The sequence below is a fragment of the Apus apus genome, chromosome 24 (genome assembly GCF_020740795.1).
Source record: "Apus apus isolate bApuApu2 chromosome 24, bApuApu2.pri.cur, whole genome shotgun sequence".
Classification (NCBI taxonomy): domain Eukaryota; kingdom Metazoa; phylum Chordata; class Aves; order Apodiformes; family Apodidae; genus Apus; species Apus apus.
The window spans coordinates 6,480,422-6,490,078 of NC_067305.1; the positions used below are offsets into that span (position 1 = coordinate 6,480,422).

The 9,657-nt window shown below is 48.8% G+C and overlaps 3 long non-coding RNA genes across 3 annotated transcripts; all 3 read left to right on the forward strand.

The window, feature by feature from the left end:
• The first annotated feature begins 1,002 nt into the window (after positions 1-1,002).
• LOC127393972 (uncharacterized) lies at positions 1,003-1,683 on the forward strand. Its single transcript, XR_007891575.1, has 4 exons — positions 1,003-1,074; positions 1,157-1,194; positions 1,301-1,350; positions 1,454-1,683. It is a non-coding gene; the product is annotated as an uncharacterized LOC127393972 (long non-coding RNA).
• A 1,747-nt stretch (positions 1,684-3,430) lies between these two features.
• On the forward strand, positions 3,431-3,773 carry LOC127393975 (uncharacterized). The gene is made up of 3 exons (XR_007891578.1): positions 3,431-3,472; positions 3,554-3,596; positions 3,695-3,773. It is a non-coding gene; the product is annotated as an uncharacterized LOC127393975 (long non-coding RNA).
• Positions 3,774-5,643: 1,870 nt separating this feature from the next.
• Positions 5,644-8,235, forward strand: LOC127393974 (uncharacterized). The gene is made up of 3 exons (XR_007891577.1): positions 5,644-5,734; positions 6,513-6,548; positions 6,949-8,235. It is a non-coding gene; the product is annotated as an uncharacterized LOC127393974 (long non-coding RNA).
• Positions 8,236-9,657: the final 1,422 nt, after the last annotated feature.

Sequence of the window (9,657 nt, forward strand, 5' to 3'; positions counted from 1 at the left end):
TGTTGTTTTTGTGCAGGAGAAGAAGATGAACCCTGAGACTACAGGAACAACCTAGTCAGCCGATGTGGGGTTTTTATTGGCAAGGATGGATTCAGCCTATCGGCCCTCCAAAAGATAAGTAGAAGGACCGGGGGTGGGGGGGAATGGGCAGCGAGAAGGAGTTTGGCAATGGCAGAGGGGTGTTTTAATGTAGGGGAGAGGGCTGTGTAGGTGCAGTCATCTTTGGGCAGGTGAAGAGACAGGCTTACTTGTCAGCACTGCTGCAACATGTGCTGGGCAGGGCAGCTCCAGCCCGTGTGAGGTATTGTGTAGCTTGTGTCTTCTGTCTCAGGTTCCTTGGAACCTCCTCAGGTCTTGATGTTCTCTTAGTTTTCTCAGAGCATGTCACGCCTCAGCCTCTCTCACATAGCGAGTCCAAAGCGCGGATCGGTTTCAGAAGTTTACGGACAATCCTCTTTTGCGACATCGTTCTCGCTACGACGGCAGTGTGTCTCTGGCAGTCGTTTTCTTCCAAGCCGGGACTTCCCCGTGTCCTTACATTCTTAAGTCTTTAACCCAGTCTTCTTGCACATCCTTCATCAGTTTTCATGCTCTAACCAGGACAAATAGCAGTTATGTTTGAGTCATTCATCTGGCTGCCATAGAGCCTCCTTGTCTCAGCATCGCATCCCGCTCGGTCATCTTGCCCGGCAGCATCTCTGAGTCTTCTCGCCGGGAACTTTCTCTCATCGTCAAGCTGTGCGCTTCTGTCGGGTCGCTCGTAGCGTTCTGTGTTCGGCTTGGAGCTGCTCTGTCCAGAGTTGCCGAGTCAGGGTTTAGCGGAAGAGCCTCAAGTACCTCTAGTTATGGTGTTGGGACACCTGGACTGTTAAGGCTTGTCTGGGTGGAGTTTAAAGTTTGGGGTGGTTTGCTGGCTGTAATTGCTCTCTAGATGGTATTCTTAAATGGGATCAACCTCTCTGGAAGCGGTAAGCTAATGAGCAGCCTCCTGGTGACTTGTATAATACTTTTTCAGATTTGGTGTGAAAGGAGTAGCAACAAAGATGGAGGAGGAGAGCTGAGCGCTGTGAGAAGGTGGGTCAATGTGTGGTGTCGGAGGCAATATGCAACTGGTGAGCATCTGACTAATAAGGGTTTCTTTTTTTTCCTTTTGAAGGTGGAAGCAGAGAGCAAAGCAGATTAATGTCCTCAGAGGTGGTTAATGTAAGGCGAGTAATGACTAGGTGGATGATGGACTGGATATATTTCAGGTGCTGTATACTCGGTGAGCTCCAAAGCATCCCTTGTTTGTGTTTTACAGGTGCCCCCCAGACCTGACAGCAGCCACTCCAAATGATGGAGGTGGTACAGGTAAGGGGTCAAGGTAATGGAGTGAGAGAAGGGACTTGCTGTAGACAGGCTGTCGTTTCAGATAAATGTCATCAACATGTGCCGTTTGCTTCATATTGTGCAGGTACCACACCCAGGTCAAGCTGTAAAGAGCCACCTCTAGGACAGAAGTGCCAGCATCTGACCTCTGAGGAGCCCGAGGCTAGGACCGCATCCAGCCACACCTAGGCTCCTCTCTGAGAAGGAGTTTAGAAAGCAAGGAGGTCAGGTCCCAACCTCGGCACTTGGCAGGAGATCCAGACATCCCTCTTAAATGCTTTAGTGGGACAAAGCAGCCCCCAGGGGAGCATATAGACAAGGTGAGTCGATTGTAGGCGAGGTCAATGAATTAAAACGAGGTATTTTATTTGCAGTTTGCGGTCCGTGTTTGGAATCGGTCGAGCATGGGATGCGAGTCCTGCATCCTTACAGGTTTAGGTCACAGTGTTCGGCTTTGTACATGTGCATCGGTCCGGATTTGTCTAGCTTCGTACCTGTATTTAATGGCAGTGTATTGGCATTGTTTTCCCTTGATGTGTGACCATATTATATGTGTCTGGGTGGTGTATTTTCTCTCATGCGTATTCAGCTCGGTGTTGGATGGGACCCGTTACCGGTGCGTCGTACTGGGCTTGGGGTTGGATGGGACCCGTTACCGGTGCGTCGTACTGGGCTTGGGGTTGGATGGGACCCGTTACCGGTGCGTCGTACTGGGCTTGGGGTTGGATGGGACCCGTTACCGGTGCGTCGTACTGGGCTTGGGGTTGGATGGGACCCGTTACCGGTGCGTCGTACTGGGCTTGGGGTTGGATGGGACCCGTTACCGGTGCGTCGTACTGGGCTTGGGGTTGGATGGGACCCGTTACCGGTGCGTCGTACTGGGCTTGGGGTTGGATGGGACCCGTCGCTGTTGTCTTGTATTTGACTTGGTGGTGTAATAGACTGTATGATTACACTGTATTTCACCATGTGTTGTATCAGACTTTGTGTTTTTGCATTGTGTGTGACTTGGAAGTGTATTTATGGCAACTCGGTTAAGCATTTATCTTTGAGTTTCGCAGATGCTGTGTGGGCTTGCGTGTGGAATCGGATGAGCATTTGAGGTGAGTGGAAGAAGACACACACTGGCCGGGCTGTTTCAGACATATTTCAGCAGAGTGTGCCTCTTTGCTTTGTCCTTTGCGGGTGCCACACCCAGGTTACACTGTAAGGAGGCACCTCCAGGATAGAAGCATGAGGATCTGACCTCTGAGGAGCCCAAGGCTAGGACCGGATCCAGCAACACATAGGGTCCCTTTCTGAGAAGGAGTTTAGAAAGCAAGGGAGTCCGGTCCGAACCTCAGGGCTCAGCAGGAAGCTCAGGCTTCTCCTCAACACGTCAGCAGGATTAAGTTGTACGCCAAGGAGGTGCCGGAGTAGGTGAGGCGGTTGCGGGCCAAGGCAGTGACTTGGAGCAAAATACTTTGAGGATGCTAATTGTTTCCCTTTCATTTTGAAGGTCTCCTTAATGCCTCAGAGAGACAAAGCAGCCCGCACAGGAGCGTCTGGAGAAGGTGAGTCAGTTGTGGGCCAGGTTTGCAGTATCTTATCGGCACTCAGTTATGTATTTCCCTTTTGGTTTTGCAGGTGCCACGCAGGCCACATTTTGAATCGGATGAGCATTTGAGGTGAGCTGAAGAAGGGAGTCACTGTGGCCAGACTGTTTCAGACATACTTGAGCAGCGTGCGCCTTTTGCTTGGTCTTTTGCAGGTGCCGCACCCGGGTCACGCCGTAACGAGCCACCTTTGGGACAGAAGCGTGAGGATCCGACCTTTGAGGAGCCCAAGGCTAGGAACGGGTGTAGTAGCACCTCGAGCCCCTCTTTGAGAAGGAGTTAGAAAGCAAGGGGCTCTATTCTGAACCTCAAAGCTCTGGAGGTTCAGATGCTTCTTTAACACTTGATGCTTGAGAAGGGACCAACCTGTTTGCCAAGGAGGAGGTGAGATAGTTGTAGTCTGGGCCAGTAAATCGGAGACAAATATGTTATGGATCTGTGGTTAATTGTTTTCCTGTGGTTTTTCAGGTGCCACGAAGGCCACCTTTGGAATCAGATGAGCACTCGAGGTGAGCCGGGCTGGTAGCAAAGAAGCTGCTGGGACTGGTACCTTGTCTCAGTAACAGGAATTTTGTCTTCTGGTATTTTAGGTGCTATGAGGGATGACAGCAACAGCATCTCTGGGACGAGCAGGTGAGCAGAACACCACAGGGTTCTGAGGGGTTGGCGTTGCAGGAAGGGTCGGTATTGACATGGTATTTCCTGCATCGTCTGTGGGTGTTATATTGAAGGTGCTGAAGAGGAACCGTGTGACCGGAACATCCCTGTCAGCTGATGCAATTTGCTCAATGACCACGGCTTCAGATCCCAAGACCTCTGCAAGATAAGTTGAGGGACCAGGGTCTGGGAAGCAGTGAACAGAGGAGAGATGGTTGGGAACTGCAGGAAGGGGTTTTAAAGCAGGGGAGAGGGCTCTGCAGGAGCAGTTCCCTTTGGGCAGCCAAAGGCAGCAGGTCACTTCTCAGGAAGAGTCCAGCACGTGCCGGGCAGGGCAGCTCCAGCCTGCGTGTGTGACAGTGTGTGCAGTTTGTTGTCTGTGGTGTCTGGGAGGCTCCTCCAGTCTCGCCGTCGTCTCGGTGCTCTCAGAGCCCCTCGCCCATCTTGGGCACCATCCCTAGGGCTCTGAATGCCCACACTCATGAGCATAGTGCTTCAGCAGCTCCTTTTCTTTCATAAGAAGATACAAGTGTGAATCAGTTTTGCATTTCAGAAGATTCTTGCTGGTAGCAATACTGTTCCCAACTGCATCGGCATCTCTGATCTCTCAATGTCCAGCTATAGCCTGGGACTTGTTCCGTGCATCTTGATGTTCCTAGGTCTTGAAGACAGGCTTCTTGCCCACCCATCCTCTCAGTTTTGACACCTTCTTGTCATGGGTTCTTACAGTGGACTTATTTCTTGTGCTGCCACAGAGCCTCCAACACCTCAGCATTGCCTCTCAGTAGCCAATCTTGTTGCCTCTCAGTAGCCAATCTTGTTGCCTCTCAGTAGCCAATCTTGTTGCCTCTCAGTAGCCAATCTTGTTGCCTCTCAGTAGCCAATCTTGTTGCCTCTCAGTAGCCAATCTTGTTGCCTCTCAGTAGCCAATCTTGTTGCCTCTCAGTAGCCAATCTTGTTGCCTCTCAGTAGCCAATCTTGTTGCCTCTCAGTAGCCAATCTTGTTGCCTCTCAGTAGCCAATCTTGTTGCCTCTCAGTAGCCAATCTTGTTGCCTCTCAGTAGCCAATCTTGTTGCCTCTCAGTAGCCAATCTTGTTGCCTCTCAGTAGCCAATCTTGTTGCCTCTCAGTAGCCAATCTTGTTGCCTCTCAGTAGCCAATCTTGTTGCCTCTCAGTAGCCAATCTTGTTGCCTCTCAGTAGCCAATCTTGTTGCCTCTCAGTAGCCAATCTTGTTGCCTCTCAGTAGCCAATCTTGTTGCCTCTCAGTAGCCAATCTTGTTGCCTCTCAGTAGCCAATCTTGTTGCCTCTCAGTAGCCAATCTTGTTGCCTCTCAGTAGCCAATCTTGTTGCCTCTCAGTAGCCAATCTTGTTGCCTCTCAGTAGCCAATCTTGTTGCCTCTCAGTAGCCAATCTTGTTGCCTCTCAGTAGCCAATCTTGTTGCCTCTCAGTAGCCAATCTTGTTGCCTCTCAGTAGCCAATCTTGTTGCCTCTCAGTAGCCAATCTTGTTGCCTCTCAGTAGCCAATCTTGTTGCCTCTCAGTAGCCAATCTTGTTGCCTCTCAGTAGGCGGTCTTGTCCAACAGTTCTGGATCCTGGAGATGTTCTTCTTGCCGAGTGTTTTGTCTAATTGTTTGTGGGCTCGTTTCATGTTTGCGTGTATGTTTAGTTTGGAGCTGCTCTGCCCGGGGCTGCCAGAGGAGTCATAAGAGTCTCCGGTGTGAATGTTCCTGTGCTTTGAGCGTCGAGGCCAAGGTTGTACGGTCATCTTGGCCGAATCAGCCATCGTTAGGACGGGTGGACAGTTGCTTCCCTGGTGTTTAAGGGAGATGATTGGAGCCTTGCGGGAAGGCTTGCTCAATAGTCGTGGAACCGATGGACCCTCAAAGGTGTTATGTCAAGTATGTGTGGGCCTTAAAGTTCCGTGGTGGGATGCTTAGTAACAGGCCGGATTTGAACTCCAGACGGCATTACTGAAGGAGTAGCAAGTTCTGTGGAATCTGCGAGCTCTAGATTGTAATATGGCAATTCTGTGTAATTTTGTTTATCAGACAGAGAGCCATCGGGTGCAAGCTCCACGACAGCAGAGGCGGAAGCAGAGCAACACGAGAAGGTTTGTTAGCGTGTGGTGTCGGAGGGAACCGGCTCTGGTGGCTGAATCCAGATCTCAGAGGGTTTGTCTTTTTGAAGGTGGGATGCGATGGAGAAAGCTTTCTGTCAGCCCCCAGTTTGAGCAGGTTTGTGTCAGGCAGGCCAAAGCAGCAGTTACTTATAAGGTGTCGGATCGGTGGAGTCACGAGCATCCCTCGTATTTCCCGCTTGACAAATACCGTTTGTTCCATCCTCCAGAGTGTGGGATTGGAATTCCTGCGGGCAGGGTGTCGTTAGCAATATTGCAGCCTGAGACTGTCTCTGCAGGTGTGGTACAGAGCTCCAGTTCTATGAAATCTAGTTTTGGAAAGGAAGCAAGGGTCTGAATTCTGAGGAGACTGAGGCTAAGACTGGATCCAGATGCACCTAGAGTCCTCTTTGAGAAGGAGTTTGGGAAGCAAGGAGGTCCAGCCTGAGCCTCATGACTAGCCGGGAGCAGCAGTTAGTGTGGAAGGGGAGCGGGTTCGGTCTGCAAGGTGCCTTAGCTTTTACACATGGGGCTAGGATTGGATCCAGCCACACCTAGACTTGTTTCTCAGAAGAAGTTTAGAAAGCAAGGGGGTCCAGCCTGAGCCTCATGATGTGGCATGAGTTTTAGATGTTCCTCTGGAATGTTGTGGAGGGAGGAAGCAGTCCCTGGGAAGGATATACAGAAGCCGAGTTGGTTGCCTGTGAGGCCAGTGAATCAAATGGAACCAATTTAATTTTAGTGACTCTTTTTATTCTTGGTTTTCTTGCAGGTCTGCGATGCATGTCGGGTATCGGATGAGCATCAGGTACGACTCCTGTGTCTGTATGGGTTTAGGTTGTACAGTCCAGGCTTACAATTTTCTGCGGTCTGGATTTGTTTTATATTGCTTTCTAAGTGTATTTAATGGCAGTGTATTGACTATGTATTTCATGACTGTGTTTCTCTTGTATCTATGATTATCTTGTATGTGTCTGGGTGTTGCATTTTATGTAGCAATGCATATTGCATTAGTACGGCTTTATATAGGGTTTGTCGCTCTGATGTAGTACCAAAATTATCGATGGGATGTGTCACTATCAAACGGTTTGACTTGCAGATGTATGTGATTTTGTGTAACAATGTGTAACTTATATGCATGTACGTTCACTTATTTCCTTTGTGTATTTTGTGCAGTTTGTATAATTGTAATGTATTTGCTGTGACAGTCGTTCCTCATAGTGGCAAATAATCGGCGTCATCTTGGACTCGTCATTGTCCTCTGCGGTGTTGTTTGACTATCCACGTATAGCCTGTGAGTTGCAGTCAAGTGGTAAGAGGTGCTTTGCATCTGATTAACTGTTGTATTGGACTCATTGGTAACCCTTTGAGTCAGTGATGTACTAGATTTGACTGAACTGTCCTTTACCATGTATTGTATAAGATGTTGTACTAATGCCTTGTATGTGATTGTATATTGTAGCAGACATGGTGTTGCATTTTGTGCCTGTGTACGGTATCGGAACAGGTTGTTGCATATCGTTACCACACACTTGAACTATGTTTGAATTGGACTGTGTATCATATCACGGAATCGAGTAGCCTAACGGATTTGAGTCGGTATCACATTCCATCTTTGGTCAAATCATAATCGCATTTCAATCTCTACAACCTGCCATAGTCGCATGGTATGAGACTCGGTGCCACATTTGACCCGGTAGCGGTGTGTTGTATGTGAATCGGTGGTGTAATAGACTCTGTCACACGGTACGTAGCAGTGTTTTGTATGAGACTTTGGTGCCGTCTCGCATTACATCCGGTTTTGTAATGCTGATTGAACATTTATTATATTGGACCCATTAGCGCTGCGACGGATGGGACCGGGTATCGTAATAGTCTTTGTATTAGCGAATCGCATGGGAACGTTCACGTTTGATTTGTCGCGGTCGGTTCAGCCGTTACCGGGTGCCGTATTTGACTTTGCGTTCTCACACGAGCATTTTATGCATGTAGTACGGGAGCCGTTCACATTGCATTCCATTTGCTTTGTTGTGGCAGTATTTTATTGTTATTTTGCAGTATCTTAAAATGAATTATGACAATTTGTGTTTCTACACTGTCTCTGTATCACTGATTCATTGTTTTCAATCATGTAGCGTATGAGAGTCTGTATTACTGTATTGCACGTGATGTGTTCTATTAGACCTGTTGCGTTTGGAGGGTGCGGGGCTCATCGTACCTAACCCATAGTCACATAACTATATCTCGCATCTTCGCTACGCATCACCTTCGACTCGTTTACGGGGGATCGTCCGAGACTCGGCATCACATTGGACCCATCGTCGCCTCACGTTCGACGTGGCGTCGTATCGGACAGAGTGCCGTGCATCGCTACGCATCGTACGGGAGTCATCGGTGTCACCTGGTCGTTGTCAGTGCCATAACGGGCTCAATAGTTGTATTTTACCCTGTATTGTTTAAGACTCGGTGTTTAATGCATTATGTATTAGATGTTATCATTGCATCATATTTGACCATTTAGCGTGTCACAAGTCCAAGGGTGTTGTATCGGGCCTGTTATAGTAGCATTAGTTTTTACCATGTCTAGTATTAGGTCTGATACATGCCAATGTTTTTTGACCATATACTGTGTAAGAATCTGTGTTTTTGTATATGTGACTCGGTATTGTAGTAGATGTGTTGCAGTGCATGTGATTGGTTGTCACTTCAGAAGAGTTCTTGTGTTCTGTGTGAGTGAGTGTTGTATTAGACATCCTTGCAGCCTCTGCATGGACTAGGTATGTTAATATACCTACTGTTACTGGTCAGTGTTTGTGTTAGCGTTGTATAGTATGTTGTAGTAACCTAATGTTGAGATACGTTATCGTAGTCGATGTCTCGGAGCGGCTTTGCATGCAACCGTGTCCGTTCCAACGGGCTTTCTGCCCGTCCAGGAGGTGACGGGCGTGCAGAGCGTGGGGTGAGAATGTGTTGCAGTCGGATGGTGGTTTTGGTGTACTATTGTGTGCATGAATGTGGCTTAGTGTGTAGTGTTGTAGCGTGAGGTGTATTTGATTTAGAACAGAAACCTGCTCTGTGGGGTGTTTTCTTACTTCAGATGTGGAGTTCTTTTATCTGTTGCTTTGCAATGTGATGAGATTTGTCTACGGTGGAGCACAAAGGGGTATCGTGCCACAAGCGTGGCAGGCAGGGCAGCTGAGGGCCACCGTAGGAGGCCCTCGGGACCACCATTGTTGAGGAGTTTAGGGGGCACGGGGCCTCAGTCCAATTCGGAGGCCGGTCAGCGGGGTGGGTTAGGTCTCGCGTGGTAGCGGAAGAAAGATGCGTGCCCCCTTTTTGTGTCTGTGTATGAATGAGGTTATGGATTTGTAGGTTACTTGGTACCTTCTACAGGGAGTAGAGATGTTTTTTCTTTTGGGTGTAGATGGACATCAAATTATTAGAATAAAAAAACCCCAGCTGGGGGATTTTTTTTCCGTTCCCCCAGCTGGGTTTTTTTTTTCCTCAGTCCCGGTCGCTCTGCGAGGCGACGATCATCGCCTTTGTTTGGGTGCGGAGCAGTACCGGGCTGGGGTTTTGGCAGGCAGGGAGGTGCAGGAGGCCCTCGGGAACACAGTTCCTGAGGAGCACTCAAGTTGAATGTTGCTGGAGCCATTTTCCAGGTCCGTTCTGGGAAGGCAGGATTGAGGGTGGGGGGCAGTGATTGTGTGTTTGTGTATGAATGTTTGTTGACATTGTAGCCTGTGAGTGGAGATGACATTTTTTTTTTCAGGTATAGATTGACATTAAATTATTAGAATAAAAAAACCCCAGCTGGGGGATTTTTTTTCCGTTCCCCCAGCTGGGTTTTTTTTTCCTCAGTCCCGGTCGCTCTGCGAGGCGATGATCATCGCCTATGTTTGGTTGCAGAGCGGTAC